General features: G+C 37.8%; 1 protein-coding gene and 2 pseudogenes across 2 annotated transcripts in view; 2 read left to right on the top strand and 1 right to left on the bottom strand.

Annotated features, from left to right (window-relative positions):
• Positions 1-2,678, bottom strand: part of LOC101700339 (coiled-coil domain-containing protein 152 pseudogene) — a 34,313-nt pseudogene extending 31,635 nt beyond the window's left edge.
• The window catches only part of Ube2e2 (ubiquitin conjugating enzyme E2 E2), a 381,059-nt gene that overhangs the window by 182,023 nt on the left and 175,959 nt on the right, over positions 1-23,077 (top strand). The window lies entirely within an intron of this gene.
• LOC101700703 (nuclear receptor coactivator 4 pseudogene) overlaps positions 6,563-23,077 on the top strand; it is a 52,002-nt pseudogene continuing 35,487 nt past the window's right edge. The window contains exons 1-2 of the transcript XR_015439618.1: positions 6,563-6,631; positions 7,364-23,077. The exon at positions 7,364-23,077 is cut by the window's right edge and continues 35,487 nt beyond it. The product of XR_015439618.1 is annotated as a nuclear receptor coactivator 4 pseudogene (transcript). The remainder of the gene's footprint in view (positions 6,632-7,363) is intronic.

Below are 23,077 nucleotides of genomic sequence, written 5' to 3'. Positions count from 1 at the left end.
GTGGACATCCTTTTCTTGTTTCTGATTTTAGAGTGAAAGCTTTCAGTTTTTGACTATTTAGTGTGATGTTGGCTGTTGGATTGTCATACATGAGTTTTATAAGATTGAGATAAAGACTCATCTCTTCCATTTTTCTGTAAGGTTTTTATCATCATTGTATGTTGAACTTTCGCAAGTACATTTTCTACATCTATTGAGATGATCATGTAGTTTTTGTCCTTGTTTCTGTTAATTTACATTTATTGATTTGTATATTTTGAACAATCCTTGAATTTATGGTGTATAATCTTCTTGATGATTAGTTGCATTCTGTTTGCCACTATCATACTGAGGATTTTTGCATCTGTGTTCATTAGAGAAATTGGGCCGTAGCTCTCTTTTCATTGGATCCTTCTCTGGTTTTGTTATCAGTGTAGTGCTTTCAGGAATGAGTTTCATTAAAGAATTTCAGGAGTGGTTCCAGTAAATCGTCTCTAAATTTCATGTAGAATGGAGCAGTAAATCCATGAGGACATGAGCTTTTCTATGTTAGTAGGTTTTTAATTACAACTTCAATTTCATTGACTGATACAAGGTTATTTAGAATTTTTGTATCTTCTTCATTCATCTTTGGTAATTCATATGTATCTAGGAATCTGTCCATTTCTTCTCTGTTTCCAATTTTTCCCCCCATTAATTTTATTGGTACATTTTAGGTATACAGTACAGTTACATTCATCATTGGTATCTTGTACCTTTACATGATGTATCTTGATTCTTATATTTTCCCCATTCTCCTGCCCTCCCTTCACCCCCTCCACTCTTCCCTATTTACAAAGATTGTTTCCATTTTTTCCTTTTCTCATATTTTTTCTTTTCCCTACTTTCCTTTCCCCTACCCCTCCCACTTCCCCTACTCTTTTAGACCTTTTCTTCCTATTGCACATTATCAATTATACATTTTGATCCTTATTTACACTTTTAGTTTTTCACACCAGCGAAACTATCTGGTATTTACATGTGTGTCCTATTTATTTCACTTAAGAGTATGGCCTCAATGTGCATCCATTTAGCTATGAATGTGTAGTTTCTTGTTCTTTATGGCTGAGTAATACTCCATTTTATTTTTAAAAACCACATCTTCTTTATCCAGTCTCCACTTGATGGGCACTTGGGCTGTGTTCAAGTTTTAGCTATTACAAACTATGCCCCTATAAACATGGGTGCAAATATATTGCTGTGATATGATTCTTTTAATTCTTTTGGGAAGATACCCAGCAGAGGAATAGCTGGGTCAAATGGGACCACTAATACTACTTTTTGAGGTATCTCCATATTGATTTTCACAGTGGTTGTACCAGTCTGCACCCCCACCAACAATGGAGAACAGTTCCTTCCTCCCCACAGCCATTCTTTCTGGGGTGAGGTGGAATGTCAGTGTTGTTTTCATCTGCATCTCTCTAATGACCAGTAATTTTGAACATTTTTTTCATATGTTTATTTGCTGCTTTTACTTCTTTGTCTGAGAAATGTCTGTTCGTTTCAGATGTCCATTTTTGAATTGGGTCTTTATATTGGGGGTGGTCTGATTTTTTTGAGTTCTTTATATATTCTAGATAATAGTCCGTGGTCTGAGGAGCAGCTGATAAAAAAATTTTTATCCACATTGTAGCTCTTTTAGCTCTGTTGGTGGTTTCTCTTGCAGTGCAGAAGCTTTTTAATAAGATGAGATCCCAGTTGTTGATTCTTTGTGCTAGTTCCTGTGCTACTGAGGTTTTTGTTCATAAAGTCTTTTACTATTCCAGTGTCTTCAAGAGTTCTACCTATCTTCCAGCAAGTTTAGTGTTTCTGTTTTAATATTTAGATCTTTAATCCACTTCGATTTTAGTTTCATGCAAGGTGATATAGATATGGGTCTAGTTTTAATCTTTGGCAAGTTGAAGTCCAGTTTTTCCAACACCATTTATTAAAGAGGCTATCTTTCCTCCAGTGAGGATGGTTGGCTCCTTTGTCAAAAATGAGGTAGCTGAGTATGTCTGGAGTTGTTTCTGTATCTTCACATCTATTCCACTGATCCTCAGTTCTTTTTCTTTGCCAGTACTATGCTGTTTTTATCACGGGGCTTTGTAGTATAGTTTCAAGTCGGGGATTGTGATACCCCCTGCCATGTCTCTGTTGTGTTGCTTTTGCTCCTCTAGGTCTCTTCTAAATAAATTTTTGGATTGTTTTCTCTAGTTCTGTGAAATATACTGTTGTGATTTCAATTGAGATTGCATTGAATCTATATAGCAGTTTTGGAAGTATGGCCATTTTCACTATATTGTTCCTTCCTACCCAGAACAGGGGATGTCTTTCCATTTTCTTATATCCCCTTTGATCTCTTTTTTCTGAATGGATAATCCCAGCAAACCTGGGCCTTTAGTTCCACTGAAGTTCATGCAGCTTCTGGTTTCTAGCTGTAAGGCTGGGAACTGAGTTTTTCAGCCCGCAGCACTCTTGAGTGACTCCTGCCAGCTTGAACTTGGCTCCCTATGGCTTGAACTTGGCTCTCTGACCTCCTGCTGGCTTGAATTCAGTTGGGCCTCACCCTGACACTTGGAACTGCTAGATCTGAGTTCTGACTCCTGTTGGTCTCTTTCCAAAATGGCTATTGGCCAGTCACTCTCCTGGGGGATGTCTAAACCTAAATAACCAGCCATTGTCTGCAGTGTCTACCACTCTGTTCCACTGTTTGTTTCTCCACGGACGCCTCTGGGGTTGCCCTTTGTCACTGTGTCTGTACAGGTTCAAGCTGCCCCTCCTACACTGTGAGCAGGGGCTTAAGGATAAAGTGCTGCTTGCCACCTCCTTCCTCCACATTGGGGTCCCTCTCTTTGCTCTCCCTGTGAGCTCTAATTCTTGCTCCTGATCCTTGCTGGGTCCTGGGGACCCACTTTTATCCTTCTCTTCTTCACATTGCTATATTCCAACGTCTGGATTCCAAATATCAGGCAATTTCTCTGCTGCTCACCAATCTTCCTGGAAGTCCTATAATAATTTTTGGAGAAATAGTTTTTATAAAAAGGATTTAGTCGAATTTGATCCCTGGTACCCCCCACCCCAGAAAAGAGGATTGAGTATTCTGTATGATGGTGTTATCTTTGTATTTAATGTACTTACTAATTAATGTACTGTGTGTAAAAAGATTTTGCGTTTTCACTTAAATGTTCAAATGGTCTTCTGAGAGTCTCAAGAATATTAACCTTGCATGTACTTTTGTGGTTTCTCAGATATGATTTGGTCGTTGTCCAAAAAAAAAACAAAGAACTGTAGAAATTTTTGCTTTTGTTGATAGGTGAGTACAGACCTGGCTTTCTCAAGAACAGCTGGAAAAACTGAGCAAAACAAATCTGTTTAAAGGCATAGAACTGATAAGGTAGTAAGGATTGTAGTATCTGGGACGCCAGAGAACAGAAGTACAGAGAGTGATGTCCAACATTTGTCCCTGCTCTTTACCATTGGCTATTTCTAGCCCATTCTCAGCAGTTTGATCTGAGCTCCTGGTGTACCGTTCTGGGAAGGTTAAAAATTGAAATCCAGAGATTACTAAGGAATGGCCTAGGTAAACACCTGCGCTTTTGACACTTCCAAAACATAGGCTAGCAAACAGAAGGACTATAGTCCGGCCCTCAGTCAGCTCTTTGATTGAAAATGATCTGCCAGAGACTTGGCTTTGATTTCACTATTTTTATACCAGACTATTGAGCCCAGTAATTAAGACCTGTGTGTGTGGACCCTAGGAAAACTCAACCCAGTGGGAAGAAACACTCCTGAAATAACAAAAAAGGGGAAGAACCATATTATGTGAGTAAACCTGCTTTTTCTTGTGCCATGGAGGTTAAGGGTGGGAAACCTGAAAGATGGCTGAGACCTGGTCATAAGGAAGAGGTGCTACTGCTTGTTCAAATGTGTTGAGAACCACCGTTTTATTTCTCACAGCCTTTCTCTTATGATGTGTTGAGAACTACCTTGATTCTGCAAAAATTTCCTCTTAAGCCAGACAGGAAAATGGGAGCCAGATAGCGCCCATGACTGAATTCTAGTGAAGTCATTTCATAACAATAACCATCTATCTTTGAGACAATGTCCCAGTGCCTAAAACTCCCATGCCTAGGGAGAAGGGTAAGAAGAGGAAGATAGGCATCTTTGCTGAAGTGATAGCATCCTTCTCTGGCAGCCAAGTTAAGAAGAAGTAGGCCCTTTACTACCTCACAGCAGGCCACTTCTAATTGCTCCCATCCCTTGTACATTATCATACTGTGGAGCATGAAAAAGACAAAATATCTCTTCTGAACTGTAACTATTTCTTGATAAAATACAGAAAAATATACTGCTTGCATACAGAAGCCTAATTAAAAATGCTGCAGATAAACCCTACATTATAGTTCTTCAGGGATTCTGAGCTTATAGTTTGCACAATTTTTATAAAATTGCAAAATATTAAACTTGGTAAACCATGTTCCTGTTGGAAAGAAACATGAACATTATCATAGATTTGAATTTTTGGCTGATATTTTGTCTGATTAACCACATTCAGTTATAACACAGAACAGACAAAAGGAATAAGGCAAACTATTTAATTTACAGATGGGGGGAAACTAGTAATTGAGTTCATGTGTTCTGAGTAGGAGCATGTGGCTAGCAGTTAGCCCTTAAAGATTTACATAAGTGGATGGGGGGTGGGGGGATAAATGAGTATCTCCATGTTTATGTGATCTCATACCTTTCAGCACCATAATTAGGTATAAGAATTTAGTAATAGTTCGCTTACACAGAAAATATAAGCCTCTAGCAAATTTTAGTGGCTTTAAAACCTCAAATTCAACTTTTACTGGTTCAGACTTCCTACTCTCCTTTTCATTTTCTCCTTCTATTCTTTCTTCTTTTGTTAATATTTGCTGATTATTTAAGACTAGTTCTGAGTGCTAGGGATGTGAACAGGTCTGTTTCCAATAAATTTATATTCATTTGTGGTTAGACTTTAAACAGTTGAATAGGAAAATGCATACCAGTTTTGAGTTGTGCTCCTTAGGAAATTAAATGGAGTTTTGCTATAGATTGACTGATATGTTACAGTCATGATGATTGGTTAGAATAAAACCCCTTTCAGAAGATGATATTTAAACTTTGGGCTGTCTTAGGAGAGTATGTTACTATCTCTGGTAAGAAAATTCTAGGCACAGGAACCAACTTTCCTCATCAGTTCACAGAAAGACTAGGTAACAAGAGCATGGTGAAAAAATAGTAGATGAGCCTAGGGCAGTGGTGGCAAACCTATGGCACACATGCTGTAGCAGGTTGTTGGTTATCATTGAAAGCTCTAAAAGGTTTGCCATCACTGGCCTAGGAAGATGGTCAGGAATTAGATCATGAAATTCTCTGAAAGCTGGGTAAGAAATCTGGATGAGGCTAGTCAAAGCAAGAATAGTAATGGTAGTAGCAACTATATATTAGCTGACTTTAACATGTGCCATATATTCTGCTAAGCATATTGCTTTTCCTTTTCTAATTGTCAAAACTCTGTTAGGTAAATGCATCATTTCTGTTTTCAGACCAAAAAAAAATGAGGCTCAGATAATTCATGTCCTCAAGTTCACATTATCTGTGAAGGGGGAAAAAAGTGAGATTTCATTTGAACTCTGTTCTGATAGATTCCAAAACCTATGCTCTTAATTACAGTGCTGTCTGTATTGTTCTTGGCTTTTACCTCCTGCCCCCTTTCTCTTCCTATCTCCTGCAACTTCCAAATAATGTCTCTTTCAACTATGCCAATTCTAGGACATAGCTAGAAAAGTCCATTATATTCCATCAGAACTGGCTGAACTGGCTTCCAATCTTATATTCATTTTTATTTCTCCCATTTGTCACTGTAGGTTCCTTGCTTGATAATGTAATTAGGCTATATATTATTTTTAAAAGAATACATGCTTAAAACAAGACTAGGACATTACAAAGTAATTTCCAAGTAATGTCAGATTCAGGATAGTGATCCTACTTGATAATCATCAATGTTTCAGGATAAATTTGCCAGAGGAAACAAACCAGCAATTTGCTATAATTTTTTTTGTCAGAATAGTTTTCACATTTTTTAGTTTCACTAAAAATTAGTGGACACTACCCCAAAATGAGTGTAAATGAGTGTGAGAAGTGATAAACTTTAGAAAATGTTTTAAGGTCTTTAACCCGGGACCTGATGTAAGTATTTTAGCTACATGTCCTGAAGAGGTTCAGCCATCTTTAGTTTGGAAACTATTTGCAAACAACGTAAATGACTACATTTCATTAGATACTTAGGGAAAACTTTATCTGACATTTGTCTTCTAGGTATTTAACTATCATCTCATTAGGATTATAATACAATAAATATTCTAATATGCTTTCACATCAGACTAAAATTAGTAATTTATAGTTACTCATTTCGACTTATGTAACTTCAGAATGTTTGCCATCTGGTCCTTCACTGGAAGCCTAGTGGTTGTAACACTCATTTGAAGGCTCAAGTTGAGCCTACAGGTCTGGTGCCTATTTGGACACCAAACTAGAGATGTGGTTAAGTCTGAGCCAGAGTACAACTACAGCACAGCCACTCTTGACACGCCTCAAGTTTAATGAGGTAAGCCAATGCATGAGAAGGAGAATACATGGCAACCTTAAATACAGATTGTCCGTTCTTTTGGAAAATGAGTAACAGGTTGATTTTTTCCAGTAGATGTTGGGTCATGCTATGTAAATGATTTGTACTTATTCGGAATCTAGTTAACAAAAAAAAAATTTCATAAAATGAGTCAAAGATAAAAAGCCTAATGAAACTAAAATTAATTTGACTCCTTGAACAAATGTAATTATTTTTGTAGTTACGCTTAACTTATACTTGCAGTACTTGATGTGAGTATTCAGAGAAATACCCAGAGGCATAATTTCATGGGTGTTGTAGTGACTGTATGAAGCAGATGAAAGTTTCACAGCTTTCAAACATTTTCAATTTCACTTTTCTAGGGTTTAGTAAAATGAGTCTTTTGCAATTAATTTCTGGCACCTAACTTCTAAATCTGACCTTGTTTTGTTCAGTTGTTTATAAATTGTCTATGTCAAATGATCCAGTACTCTATTGAAAAGTTCTGTTGTCGCCGAATATACATATTTGGTTTTTTATGAAATAACATTGCAGGCACATAACAAAACTTCCATCATCGTTTTAAATCCTCTGAGTGATTATGAATGCCATAGTAAGCAACCATCATATAGTAGGTAGAATAGTACAGTAATGACATTAAAAATAAGAGAACAGACTCACAGGCATCAGCACCAGCACCATCACCAAGTGGCCCCACTGCTGCCGGAGTAGAACCTGGCTTCACTTGATGTCCGTTTTCTAATATTTGAACCATCGTGCCGTGGTCTGACTGGCCTCGCCAGGAACAGTGAGCAGGATAAACTCCAGGACCAGAACAGCTGTGCCAGTATCCGAGATCCTCTTCTGAGGTGTAGCAGTGCAAGGAGGGACTTGGAGCTTGCTATTGATGGAGTTCTTTGGGCCGAACAACAAATTAAAGATAACTTTCAAGAGGTGAAAGCTCAGATCCACAGCTGCATAAGCCACCACTCGGAGTGCCTTTAGAGCCTCGAGGTGTATCTGTACGAGCAGGTGGACTTCATCCATCAGCTTAAAGAGGAGACCCTGCAACAGCAGGCCCAGTGGCTCTACTGGCTCTTGGGCCAGTTCAGTTGTCTTATTTATCAACTGGAGTATACCCAAAGCAAATATCTAGCCAATCAAGTCTCTGTGTGCCTGGAGAGACTGGGCAATTTGACCCCTAAGCCTGAAGATTCAACTGTCCTGATCTTTGAAGCTGACACAACTGCTCTGCGCCAGACCATCACTACATTTAGGTCCCCTAAGACCATTCAAATCCCTGAGTACCTGATGGCTCATGCTAGTTCAGCAAGCCCTGGGTCCTTCCTAGAGAAAAGAGGTTGCATTCCAATGCCACAGCAGAATGGCTCTCAACAATGTGAGCAGCAGAATTTGGCACCAAGCAGCATGGCTGTACCTCTCAGCGAGTGGCTTCTTGGAAAAGAAGCTAGCAGCAGTTGCCAGGCTTCTTTCATTCCCAGCACCAACCCCCAGGACTGGCTGAGCCACAAACAGAGCTTGGAGATCAAACATCTGCCAGAGCCTGCAGTGTCCCCATTGATGTCTGGGGCAACCTACAGGACGTAGAAAACTGGCTGCTCAAGTCAGCAACAAGAAGTTCCTGGAAAACCAGGTTTCCCAAAGTGTAAGAGCCATTCTACCAGCAGTTCCTTCTCCATTAAAGTTGAGAAGGTTGATGATCTAGAGAATCTTGATCAGGATGACTTGGGCCTGTCTGATTAGCTGGCAACTCCCCAGGAGCCCTTCAAGCTGGAGAAGCCTGAGAATGGCAACCATGAAGCCATTGAGAAGTTTGAGCTCCTGTTTCCAGTGTTCAGGAGCCCTACAACATGAGTGATTGGCTTGCCCAGCCTGACTCCTGTACCAACTGTCAAGGCAACCAGCCCGGAGATGTGAAAATTGAAAACCTGGGCAATCTGAAGTGCCTGAATGACCACTTGGAGGCCAAGAAACCACTGTCCACCCCCAGCATGATGACTGAAGATGGCTTGTCCAAAACCATCAGGAACCATACAAAGTAGAAGTGTGCAAAGCCAACTACCCGTGCAAAAGCTTTGCAGAGTGTGTGTGTGATGAGAATTGTGAGAAGGAAGCTTTGTGTTAATGGCTTCTGAAGAAGAGGGGAAAGGATAAAAATGGGATGCCTGTGGAAGTCAAATCTGAGCCTGAAAATCATAAAGAGTCCCTCGATTTGTGGCTCTGTCCTTCTAGAAAAGAGATAACAGAACAAGCTAAGGCACCAAAGGCATTTGGTCCTTCTAGAATTACTGATTCCTTCCAGGTCCTAAAAAAAACTTGTCAGAGTGGCTTATCAGGTCCTCATGCAAAGAAGGGAGCACCAAGAAAGTGCCAAATACCAAGGACAAGGTTGGCAAACAAGCTTAAAAGCCCCATGACCACTTCCTGGTGCTCCTTTAACACTGCTGACTGGATCTTGACTCGAAAGAAGGTGGGGAGCCTCAGCCAGTCCTCTGAAGACAAGTGGCTCCTTCGAAAGAAGGCCCTGGAAGTATTTCTTAATTCACCCCTACAAGAGGAACATAACTTTCCCCCAGACCGATATGGCCTCCCAACTGTTTGTGATCTCTTTGCCTGTATGCAGCTTCAAGTTGATAAAAACAAGTGGTTGTATCAAACTCCTCTACAGATGTGAAGGAGTGGACTGCAACTCCAGAGCTTCTCTGCAGATCATCTCATCTGTGAGCTGTGGCTGCTTCTCCATTGTGTTCCTGGGTCTGACCAGCCAGCTTAGTTCCTTGTCTGCCTGAGTTTGGACTTGCCAAGATACTTCATCAAATTATGGGCCACTTTGTTACAGAAGGAGGCTATTTGTCGATGCTGAGGTGATTCTGTTCTCCTTAGGGAAGTATGAATTTGCCACCACACTAGAAAGGCAGCATCGTAAGGGATAGTTCTCTCCCCAGCTTCCATGGCTCGAGATTGAGTTATTAATGGAAGTACATAAACACTGTAGTCCCCAGAGTGAAATGTTCCTGTAACCCACATGTGTTCAGCATTCTAAAGGTAGCAGACTCCTGAGCCTTTCGATGGCCCTTAATGTGCTTCTCTTGCCGTGGGTTTTGAGTTAGTGGTCAGAAATGATTATTCTGCACAATTAATATACAGCCTGTTGCACACAAAAATTTTTTTAAAAAAATAAGAGAACAGGTGCCACTGCCTGCCTTGCAAACGCAAGGTCCTGAGTTCAATCCCTGGTACCAAAAAAAAAACAACAAAGAATACTTTCTACCTTCATCCAAGAGAAAGAATCAAGGTTATCAATAATGAAAAAATGGACCATTGGTACATTTATCGTCACTGCTTCTCTATGCATCTTTCTTCCTGCTTTCTCTCCAGTGCCATCTCATTTTTTCTACAGTCTTACACAGGAACTAGATGAGTAGTACTGAAGAGCAATCTTTAAACAGAATGTGCTCCTGTTCTCTTGACTCTTCTCCTTAACATTATACTTTCTAAGAAAGTATATACACACACAAGCAGAGTAATAATTTTGTTCATAAGTTCAGTAGCAGTGAGATCCTGCATGTTGGAATATCATATGAGAAATAATTATATAAGTATTTATTGAACATTGGTCTTTTATATGACCACAGTAAGATTTGGTAACAATATTTTAAATTGTTCCTCCTCACCCTCCCTTTCAGTTAATTCTACATAATTTTTTATTAAAAATAAATCAGTCACTTAGACGTATAACCCACAGACTCTACCATTGTCCTTTTATCAGATAACCCAGTTGTTTCTCTGTAAATAGAAATTAAGAGCTAGGAGTTCATTTTTTTGTTTTATTATTTTATGAGTGTATCATTTGGATGACTATTAGAAATATAGCATTCTAAATTATATAAGTAACATATTAGAATTTTCTGCCATTTCGTAAAAACTGTTTTATGATTTTATTTAGAGTACCCAAGTATTTTTTTGCATAGATTTTTGCATCTTTGCAATTTAAAAAGCATGATTTTTATGCTTTCTGTTTAAGATTATTGCCGAGTCTAGCATTCAAATATTTGCCAGGCTATACTTCTATGCTCTTTACTCCTGTAGCAGTAGACAGAAAGAATTTGCCTATAAATTTTCATCACTTTTCTATCAATTTTATGCAGTTGCAGGCATATTGAATACAAAATATCTGAGATACAGTAGTTACCACGATCCATTCCCCAATACTTTTTTCAGTTCAGCCACTTTGTTAATATTATTAAGTCTAGCTTATCTCTTTTGTCTTGGAGATGAAGATATTTTTCTGTTACTGAAACAAAAGTAGGACAAAGCTAGGACTTAGTTGGCACTACTATAAGCAGTGCATTTTTGAAAAATAATTACAGCAATGGTTTCCTATATAATATCTTCAGATTTGCTTTCATTTTAATACGTTATACATTAGAAGTCGTACAAGACAGTATAATGTGGTAGACTAATCCAAGTTTGAATTCCAAATCTGTCTCTTCGTTTTCTAAACTTGGGTAAGCCATCTAACCCTCTAAAACCTTTTCTAATTTTGTAAAAATGTAAGTGATAATGCCTGCCTCATTGAGTCAAAAGAATAAAGTGAGGTTATGTAAAACAACTTTCACAAGGACTAGTACTTTCCTTTAGTCTTGAGTCCCACGGCTTCCTAGTGACAAAGTATCTGTCAGAGTAAAGTCTTCTGACACACAAGTTCTTTTTTAAGCACAAAAAATTTTGTCTACCATTATTGGCTAGTAAGGGACCTGGAGCTCAGTTCAGTGGTGCTCGCCTGGAATCCTAGCACTCAGGTGGTTACCGGAGGAGGATCATGAGTTCAAGGCAAGCTGGACTACATAGTGAGACCCTGTCTTGGGGGCAGGGTAGCTGTGTATGGCTACTGGTTATGCAGAGGTATGACTCTTTTTCAGGTAAATTATCCCTATTCCTGGCTAAGGTTCTGGGTTTGAATCCAAGTTGTATAAAAAGATTTTTTTTCTTCATAAAATTCTATTAGGGATTTTCCTCAAGACTTCTAGAAGCTAGCAGGGTAATACATGCCTATAATCCCAGCTGCCCAGGAGATGGAAGCCAGAGGTATCACAAGTTGGAGTCCAATCTGGGCAACTTTTAATAATTTTGTGACCTTGTCTCAAAGTTAAAAATTTTTTTAAAGCCTGGAGTTATACCTCACTGGGAGGTCCTGGGTTTATAAACAAAGAATCTGAAATCAACAAGAGGTAAAAATAAAGTGAGGGAAATAGGGATGTGCAGGTTTTCTGCTGGGTGAGTGATGATAATGAATCCATTTGCTGAAAGGGAAAGCAAAAGAGGAAGAATAGATGAGACTTTGGCAAGTTCATTTTTCATAATCACTAACATTTCATTTAGTTTTAACCTTTATTTTAGGACTTTTATAGTCCCTAATATTACTCTTGCAGGGCATTTATAAGTATGTATAACTTTCCTTTTGGAGACACTCTTTATCCCCAGTGCAAGTCTAAAACAATGCTGCCTCTGATTCCATGAGTTACCTTTTCTATTGAATTTCCACAGTTAAGGCCAAGGTAAAATCTTAACCTCTTTTCGTTATACTTTTCTCCATGGAGATCTTCTCAACAATCATCTAAATATGCATGTTAGTTTTTTAAAAAGTAAGTAAATTAGAGAGCCTGGCATGGTGGCAAATGCCTCTGAGCTACTTGGAAGGCTGAGACAGGAGGATTTTAAGTTCCAGGCCAGCCTGAGCAACTTAGAAAACCCTGTCTCAAATGAAGGGAGAGGGAAAGGGGCCAGCACTTCCTGGGTTCAATCCACAATACCTCAAAATCAAACAAATTGAATGCATTTGAATTGGGATGTAGCTCAGTGGTGGAATATGAGCCTATCATGCACAAGGACCTGTGTTTAATCACCAGATTCACCAAACAAAAAGTGGATACATAAAAATAAATGATTAAATAAAGACAGAAACTTGAGTATCAAACTGTATAACTCAGAGTACTCTGCCATGGTATTACATTGACTACCTAGAAGGCAGAACCCAAAAGTAAGTCAGTGTTGGATAGTCTTTATAAGGATATCTAAGTTATAAAGATTTGATAATGGGTATTTCTATTCCATTCTTTCTTTTGCTGGCTGCTCCATTTGATATCCTTTTTGTTTCTTCCTTCTTTGTAGAGGTATGTAGCTCACTGGAAAGTGCAGGTTCAAGCTAAGGTAGCTTCAGATCCTGACTGACACATTGTACTTGTGTGGCTTCAGACTGAAATATTTAACTTTTTGCTTGAACTTCCATTTCTCTATCTGTAAAATGATGAGAATAACCTTATGAGGTTATTGAGAAGATGAGAAAACATTTAATTAACTCATTTAGTAGGGAAGAAACTTTAATATTGTCATCATGCACCTAGTTGAAACTATAGAGACAAACAAGATACAATAAAGCTCAAATAAACAAATTTAGTGATTGATAAGTTGCTAGGGTAAAAGTTTTTGGTTAAAGAGGAGATTAAAACTAATAGTTAAAATGAATTTTATAAAAGGTTATCCATGGGACTATCTTTACTTAACCCTGTCTTCTGTGACCATGATAATTGAGTTGACTGTAAGGAAGATAGAAAGAGGAAACAATTCTCCTGCCAATTTAAAGAAAATTTGTATGCCCAGAGGCATGCATATCCACTCTTACTGGAGAAAATGCTTTAAAATTCAGCCAGCAGTACTCCAGACTTCCCTGATGATGAATTGCTTGCTAAACTGTGCCACAGAGTATTCAATTTAATTCACTTATCTTTCTTGGCATAGTTTCTTTATAAAGCCTATGCCCTAAAGGATGGAAGAGAGGGTTAGCAGGAAAGCCCATGCCAGTGTTTGAAGTAACCATATCTAGTGTTATTTTTAATGTGTGGACTATTTTCTACTTCATATGCTCCAACTGTCTTGGAAATGTTTTTTTCTTCAGCCTCACATGTTAAAGGTGTCCACTGTTCTCCAAAGGATTCCATCAAGATGTAAAGATCTGAGTTTTCCTTCTTCTTTACTTCCTTTTTTCGAAAACCTTGACTCTAACCCTGAAAAGTCCCGGAAAGTCCTGAAAAAGAGGACTCGACCACTGTCCTCTGTGCAGAAAGACTTACAGCTTCATACCTTACTTCCTATCCTTCCTCCAGCATCCCTTATCCAAAATTAACTCGTATTTTTCTGTTTTTGTTTAGCAAAGAATTTAGGTTCAAGTGAGATCTGACACAACCCAGTTTAACAGAAATAGTCTGAGTCTAGCAGCTACACATTTCTTTACCTCTGGCTCTGTGACCTTAACCAGGATTTTCATATCCAGTCTTATTTCATTGGACTTCTGAACTTCATTATATATCTGTAGTAAAACCTAAAACTATAGTATTCTCTGTACTTGCCATCACCTCTTTTGAGAAATAATTATTAATAGTATAGGAAATATTAAAAAAAATTCTATTTCCCAAAGTTTTCTGATTCTGTAATAATTTTTTTTTTTTTTTGATACCAGGGGTTGAACTCAGGACCTTGTGCTTGCAAGGCAAGTGGCCGAACCAGTGAACTAAATCCCCGGCCCTCTATAATAATTCTTGATTCAAAGTTTATGGAACCCCTGGCACATATTGGAACATTATGAAATTAAATACAGTTAATTGCTTCTGTGTATTTGGTTTTTTTGTTGAGGGGATGGAATGATACCATTTATTAAAGCTTTGAAATTATCCCTGGCCCAGAGATTCTAAGGCTGAGCACATAGTTTTTACCAAAAGCACAATTTTGAGAAAGAATCTATAAAGATAATACAAGCATTTTGTGTTAGTGTCTTTATAGCATAAAATTAATTCTTCTTATAGTTGTGTACTATATTTAGTAAGGCAGGGCTATGAGAAATAGACTACAAAAAATAGACTACAAATAAATGCTTTATACACATTTTTGGAAAAGAATAAGTTCACTTATCTAATTAATGCTAGATATATTTGTGGCCTCAAAATTAGTTTATTGGGCTTTTTCTGCATGTATAAAGAAATAGTCATAAATAGTATTTGTTACTTTATTTGTTAAAAAAATGAATATAATTTACCTGGAAAACAATTAAACCTGGACCACATTAAGCATCTAAATCTTTAAAATACATGCTGCTACTTTGAATTCTACCGCAGTTTTTCCCAGGGGAGAGTTAGATACAAGTTTAAAGCTGGTAAATGTCCCAACCATTGGTAAAGCTTTAGATTTGTACAAGGGTCTAACTAGATTTGATGGCTGGCTCTTGGAGGTTATAAATGTTTATGCTAAAATATACAGGACCTAAATTAGAAGTCAGCTTTTGCAAATTTAACATCAGAGTTGCACATTGGAAACAGTTTTAGAGACTGAAAGCTATTTTCTAGAGTGTGCCTGCCGAGTAGCAGTTAACAAGACCTACCAGTTTTACAGTACTGTAGCTTCATTTTATTTTCTCTCAGAAGTACATTTGTTACTTATAATATGCTTGTCACTTGTTTTTGGGTTTTTGGGGGGTTTTTTGGTACTAGGGATTGAACTCGGGTCCTTGCACCTGCGAGGCAGGTGACAGGAACCACTGAGCTAAATCCCCAGTCCGCTTGTCACTTGTTTTGTTGCTTAATCACATGCAGTACCAAACATAGTGCTGAGATTTACATGGCCTTTAATGACTTTTCCTCAGAATTATAAATCATACTATCAAGAATCAGCAGTGATTTTTATATGACTCAGAATGGGCCCTTGTATTTGGAGTAGAGCTTAATTTTTACTTTTTAAAAAATGATTATAACTGAGTGCCCACAGTGTAATTTTGGAGTTACGCTGTTGTTTTTAGTTTTAGTATATAATTTTTTTTCATTAAGTTTATTGGTACGTTTCAGATATACAATACAGTAACATTCATCGTTAGGATCTTGTACCTTTACAAGATGTATCTTGGTTCTTATTTTTCCCCCATTCACCATTCACCCCCTCCACCCTTCCCTATTTACAAAGACTTTATTTCCTTTTTTTCCTTTTTCCGTATTTTTTCTTTTTCCTTCTTTTCTTTTCCCTACCCCTCCCACTTCCCCTACTCCTTTAGCCCTTTTCTTCCTCTTTCACAATATCAATTACACATTTTGATCCTTATTTACACTTTTAGTTTTTCACACCAGACAAACTATTCGGTATTAACACATGTGTCCTATTTATTTCACTTACAAGTATGGCCTCAATGTGCATCCACTTAGCTATAAATGTCTCTAGTTTCTCATTCTTTTGGCTAAGTAGTACTCCGTTTTATAGCAAAACCATATCTTCTTTATCCAGTCTCCAGTTGATGGGCACTTGGGCTGGTTCCAAGTTTTGGCTGTTACAAACTGTGCCACTGTAAACATGGGTGAGCATATATCACTATGGTATGATTCTTTTCATTCTTTTGGAAAGATACCCAGCAGAGGAATAGCTAGGTCAAACAAGACTTCTAATCCTAGTTGTTTGAGGTATCTCCATATTGCTTTCCACAGTAGTTGCACCAGTTTACACTCCCACCAACTATGAAGAAGGGTTCCTTTCTCCTCACAACCCTGTCAGTATTTGTTATTGATTGATTTCTTGATAGCAGCCATTCTTACTGGAATGAGGTGGAAGCTCAGCGTTGTTTTCATCTGCATCTCTCAGATGACCAGTGATATTGAATTTTTTTCATGTGTTTATTTGCTGCTTTTACTTCTTTATCTGAGAAATGTCTGTTCATTTCAGATGCCCATTTTTGAATTGGGTCTTTATATTGGGGGGGATCTGATTTTTTTGAGTTCTTTATATATTCTAGATTGTAGACCTCTGTCTGAGGAACAGCTTGTAAAAAAAATTTCCCACATTGTAGGTTGTCTTTTAGCTCTGGTGGTGGTTTCTCTTGCAGTGCAGAAGCTTTTTAATGAGATGAGATCTCAGTTGTTGATTCTTTGTGCTAGGTCCTGTGCTACTGAGGTTTTTGTTCATAAAGTTTTTTCCTATGCCAATTTCTTCAAAAGTTCTACCTAATTTATCTTCCAGCAAGTTTAGTGTTTCTGTTTTAATATTTAGATCTTTAATCCACTTCAATTTTAGTTAAGTGCATGGTGAAAGATAGGGGTCTAGTTTTAATCTTTGGCAAGTTGAAATCCAATTTTTCCAACACCATTTATTAAAGAGGCTGTCTTTCCTCCAATGAGAGTAGTTGGCTCCTTTGTCAAAGATGAGGTAGCTGAGTATGTCTGGAGTTGTTTCTGTATCTTCTAGTCTATTACACTGAACCTCGGATTTTTTTCTTTGCCAGTACCATACTGTTTTTATCAGTGGCTTTGTAGTATAGTTTCAAGTTGGGGACTGTGATACCCCCTGTCATGTCTCTGTTGCCTAGAATTGCTTTTGATACTCTAGGCCTCTTCTGGTTCCAAATAAATTTTTGGATTGTTTTCTTTAGTTCTGTGAAATATACTGTTGAGATTTCAATCAGGATTGCATTGAATCTGTATAGCAGTTTTGGAAGTATGACCATTTTCACTATATTGTTCCTTCCTACCCAGAACAGGGGTTGTCTTTCCATTTTCTTGTATCCTCTTTGATCTCTTTTTTCAGAGTGCTTTAGTTTTCAATGTAGAGGTCTTTTGCTTCCTTTGTTAGATTGATTCCTAGATTTTTTATTATTTTGGATGGTATTGTGAAAGGAGTTGTTTCCCTAATTTCTCTCTCAGTGAGTCTGTTATTTGTGTACAAGGAGGCTATTGATTTTTGAGTGTTGACTTTGTATCCATCTACTCTACTGAATCTGTCAATTAAGAAGAAGTTAAACTGTCATTATTTGCTGACAATAAGATACTCTACATAGAAGACCCAAAAAACTCCGCCAAAAGACTTCTAGACTTAATTGACATTCCTATCTCTATTTTTTTTCTTTGTCTTCTCTAATTGCCATGTCTAATGTTTCCAGAACTATATTGAACAGGAGTGGTGATAGTGGGCATCCTTGTCTTGTTCCTGATTTTAGCATGAAAGTTTTCAGGTTTTGACCATTTAGTATGATGTTGGCTGTTGGTTTTTCATAGATAGCCTTTATCAAGTTGAGATAAAGACCCTCTATTCCAATTTTCTGCAGGGTTTTTATTGTAAATGGGTATTGAAATTTATCAAATGCTTTTTCTGCATCTATTGAGATGATCATATAGTTTTTGTCCTTGACTCTGTTAATATAGTGTATTACATTTATTGATTTGCGTATGTTGAACCATCCTTGTATCCCTGGGATAAATCTGACTTGGTCAGGATATGATCTTCTTGATGACCCTCTGTATTCTGTTTGCCAGTATCTTATTGAAAATTTTTGCATCTATGTTCACTAGGGAGATTGGCCTGTAGTTCTCTTTTTTGGTTGGATCTTTCCCTGTTTTTGGAATCAAAATAACACTTGCTTCCAGGAATGAATTTGAAAATACTGCTTCCCTTTCCATTTCATTGAAGAGTTTAAAGAGTAGTGGCAATAGTTCTTCTCTAAATGTCTTGTAGAATTCAGCAGTGAAGCCTTCAGGACCTGGGTTTTTCTTTGTTGATAAATTTTTAGTTACATTTTCTATTTCACTCATTCTAATTGGGGTGTTTAGAATTTTTAGATCTTCTTCATTCCACTTTGATAATTCATACATATCTAGAAATCTGTCCGTTTCTTCTGTGCTTTCATTTTATTAGAATACAGGTTCTCAAAGTAGATATTGATAATCCTCTGGATTTCCACTGGATCTGTTGTGACTTCACCTTTTTCATTCCTAATTGCATCGATTTGAGCCTTTTCTTTCCTTTTTTTGACAAGGTTGGCTAAGGGTTTATCGATTTTATTTATTCTTTCGAAAAACCGACTCTTCGATTCTTTGATTTTTTTGTATTGTTCTCTTTGTCTCCATTGCATTTATTTCTGCTCTGATCTTTATAATTTCCTCCCTTGAACAAGCTTTGGGTTTGTCTTGCTCTTCTTTTTCTAGGAGCTCAAGATTCAGCATTAGGTTGTTTATTTGAGATCACTGTTTTCCTAGTGTGGGCATTTACTGCTATTTGAATTTCCCTCGTAGAACTGCTTTCATTGTGTCCCATAGATTCCTGTATGTTGTACTGGCATTATCATTTAATTGCAAAAACTGTCCAGTTTCTTCTTTAATTTCCTCTGTGACCCATTGGTTGTTGAGGAAAGTGTTATTCAATTTCCATGTGTTTGTGAAGTTTTTGCAGTTTCTTATGCTGTTGATCTGCAGTTTAATTGCACTATGGTCTGATAATATATAGGGGATAACTTCAGTTCCTTTGTATTTACTTAAACATGTTCTATGAACTAGTACGTGGTCTGTTTTAGAGAATGACCCATGTGCAGCGGAAAAGAATGTATATTCTGATTTTGTGGGGGAACACTCTATACATGTCTATTAAGTCCATTTGTTCAAAAACTTGGTTCATTTCTAGTATTTCATTGTTGATTTTTTTGTCTAGATGATCTGTCTTTTGGTGGCAGTGGGGTATTGAGGTCCCCCACTACAATTGTATTAGTGCGTATTTGGTTGTTCATGTCCATTAATATTTGTTTTGTATAGTTGGGGTCATTCATATTTGGTGCATATATATTTATGATTGTCATCTCTTCCTCTTCGATTGTTCCCTTTACAAGGATGTAGTGTCCTTCTTTGTCTCTCTTAATTAGTTTTGGTTTGAATTTACTTTGTCTGTAAATAAGATAGCTACCCCTCCTTTTTTCCATGCAACAGGAACATCCTTTTACTTTCAGTCTGTGAGTTTCCATCCTTTTACTTTCAGTCTATGAGTTTCTTTTTGAACTAGGTGTATTTCTTCTATACAGCATACTGTTACATTTTGCTTCTTAATCCATTCTGCCACTCTGTTTCTTTTGATTGGTAAGTTGAGGTCATTAACTTTGATGGTTGTAACTGATGTATTGACTTTGCATTGTCATGTTATTTTCCTGTTGTTAGCTCTTTTTTACTTCCCCCCCCCCTTTTAATTTTTTGCCTTGCCTGATGGATTTGCTCTGTTGGGCTTCATGGAGTTGTGACCTTACTGTCTTTTTCTAGGATATTGTTTAGAGTTGTTTCGAGTGCTGGTTTGGTATTCATGAATTTTCTCAGGTGTTCTTTGTCGTGGAAGTATCTTTATTTCCCCATTAATTTTGAAAAATTGTTTTGCAGGGTACATCAGTCTAACTTGAAGGTTGTTTTCTTTTAGGGCTTGAAATATCTCACTCCAGGTTACCCTTGACTTGAGGGTTTTGTGTTGAAAAGCCTGTTGTCATTCTGACTGCTTTCTTTTACATGTGATTGTTTCTTTTCTCCAACTGCTTGTAGTATTTTGTTCTTCTGTTGGGTTTCTGGAATCTTGATTTCTATATATCTACGTGTAGATATTTTGATCATGGCTGGAGTCCTGTATGCCTCACTCATCTGTATGTCAAATTCTTTTACTCTCTTTTGGAAATTTTCTGTCATTCTCTGAATAGTTTTTTATGTCATTTGTACTTTCTCCTGCTTTTTTTGGACTATCAGTCTTATATTATTCTTCCTTGCATCATCTAGGAGCTTTTGGGTTGATTTCTCATGGTCCTTACTAGTTTCAAGAGATCTCTGTTTTTGTGGTCACTGACCACCATCCTGTCTTCTATATCTGATATTCTGTCTTCAGATTGGCTCAGTCTGCTGTGTATACTTTCAGTAGAGTTTTTAATCTCCTGGATATCTGTTTGAATCTGTTTCATGGATTCCATTTCTTTCCTATGTTGGGTGTTCATGATTATCATTTCTTTCCTATGCTGGGCATTCATGGCCTCCATCATGGTCCTGAACTCATCTATTTTTTTATCTGTTTCTGTTCTCGAGTCTCTAATCATGTCTTTCATTCTGCTCACCATCTCTGTAGTTATCTGGGAAATTATTTTTGTTTTGAATTTTTCTAGAGCCTCATTCCTTTGTTTGGTTACTTCCTGTACTATCAGTTCAGGGTGTCCAGGTGGTTGATTATCAGACTTTTCCACCTCGTTTCCCCCAGAGTTTGCCTTCGGTGAGCTGGAAGTCTGGGTTTGTGCCTTGCTTAAATGTCTTCTCATTTCTATTTTCATTGTTGGTATTTTTGTTTTGGTTTAATTCCTGGGTTGATACTTCGATATTACTTATTGTAGGTATCTGTGTTGCTTGTATTTAGAACCCTTATGGAAGGATTGCTTCTCAGAGGTGTCTTTCAGATACAGCTGGTCCTAAGGTTTTGAATCTCTAATGAGCCTGGTGCAATCTCATTTTCATTATACCAGAAGGATAATGAATTAGATAGATCACAACACCTTAGCCCAAGTGATACAATCAGCAGTAACAATAGTATAAAGCATAGCTTAGAAAATAACAATTTGTGACATTATTAATCTATCACCTTTAACCGTATGAATTAAATCAAAATCGAGGACCAGCCCACAATATGTTTATAGTGAATAAACTCTTCAATATAGCAACTTTACCCTTTGGGATGGGGACTTAGAAGAAGTTGGGGAGGAGGGATAGATAGGTAGAAGGATAGGGAAAGATTAGAAGTAAGGCCAGAGGACACAGGAAGATCACTGAAACTCTAGGGAGCTGTTGAAGACAAGGAGAAAAGACAGAATGAAAGAACAAACACAAGAACAGAACAACCTATCAGCAATAGGGAAGGTAGCAACTGTTTTTACTTTCCTTTGAAACTGGTAACAATCCGGAGATGGAAAAAGAGAGAATAAAAGAAAAAGAAAGAAGAAATCTGAATTAGGGCAAGAACAGGAACAAAAAGGGAGATGAAGAACAATGTGGGAGAGCAAGAGAATGAGAGAAAGAAAAGAGAAAAGAAAAAAGTTGAAAAGAATAGAAAAAAATAATTTAAAATTAAAAAAATTAATTTTGAAAATAAAAATACCTCCTTTAGGGTATGTCTCTGCTGTCACAATAGACAGTGTCAATGAGTCTCACCAAGCCAGCAGCAGACCCCTGAGATTCAGGCAGATTTCTGGCTGCAAGGCCCAAGATGAGCTCCCTAACCTCCTGCAGGGTTGAACTCTGCAAAGTTCTACTGCAGGTTCCCCCTGCCCTTCCCCTGAAGATAGTCCAGGTTCTGATGGAACATGGTGATCCCTCCAACTTACCACCTACAGTGGTCTGGTGTGCCTGTATTGCAGAGATTCTCTTCACTTTTCCAGTGGTCTTCAGTTTTCATCAAGGAGCCTGAGAAAGGCCCTCTTTCTGTTCACTTCTGCAGTTCAGGACAATGGCCGTTATGACCCCCTGTGCCTCTGCGGTGTGGATCCAGGTACAGGCGCAACTAGGAGGCCTGGAAGGGGGGTGGGGAGTGCGTGCTGTGGTGGTGCTGCAGGTGCCCTCGTGGCTCCGCTCCTCACCGTGTGCCCCTGGCTGGGAGGCCCTCAGGGTGGTGGTGTAGCCAGAGAGCTCCAGGCGTCTCTGCTCCTCACGGGTGCACCCTTGGCTGGGAGCTGCAATTATTAGTCAGAATTAAAAAGTAGATATCATATGACTGTATCCAAATTTAAATTAAGGAGAAATTTGGCTTATGTGGAGTATGCTAGCTAACTGGAGTTTTTTTTCCAGACCATTATTTGTTCAGTGTTGGTTTGGGGGATCTTTCTGAAACAAATCACATCCTCTGGCGTCTTGTTGGTACTTGGGATTTTTTTTAAGTTATATGGAAAAATGTTTAAGTGCTTTTCAGTTTTGTTTTGGTTGAGTTCTACTGTATTTGAATATTATTGTAGTTTTTTTTCCCTTGCATTGTTCTTCTTTGAATGGTTTTAATTTCTGTATGTCTGTGTATTTGATAATAAAATTATTTTTAAATTTAAAAAAAGTAGGTGTCAGTTCTCTGAAAACATAGGAATGTGTGTTAAGTAAGGAATGATTCTTTGTATAGTGTTTTGTTTGGTTAGGCACTTTTCTCCTCTTTCCTTATAGCATTTTTAAAATTTTGTTTTGTTTTGGTTTGTGTTTTTGAGACAGAGTCTCACTATGTAGTTCAGGCTGGCCTTGCACTCATTGTACAGTCCATGTGCATGATACACCTGCTTCACCCTCCCAAATGATAGGAATACAGTTGTGAGCCACCATGCCCAGCCTCCCTACAGCATTAAATCAACTGTTTTATTGGAAGGGATTGAAGGAAGTAGGAAGGAAGGAAGGAAATTCACAAAAAACAAACAAAAAAGATACTCCTTTTTTCATTCTCTGTTTTCTTTTTTTACCTCTCTTCAGCCCCTCTCTGATCTGGGGTGTAGTTTTTAAATTGTTAAAAGTTAAGTGAACAAGTGAAAGAGAATGGTCATTTCAGAGTACTGTAATGTATTCTGGAAAATCAAGTGCAGATATTTCACATAACAGG

The sequence above is a fragment of the Heterocephalus glaber genome, unplaced genomic scaffold (assembly GCF_053883595.1).
Source record: "Heterocephalus glaber isolate CG9 unplaced genomic scaffold, H.glaber_assembly_v1.0 deba00001472, whole genome shotgun sequence".
Taxonomy (NCBI): Eukaryota; Metazoa; Chordata; class Mammalia; order Rodentia; family Bathyergidae; genus Heterocephalus; species Heterocephalus glaber.
The sequence above is the reverse complement of the archived record's forward strand: the minus strand, read 5'-3'. Positions and strand labels throughout refer to the sequence as shown.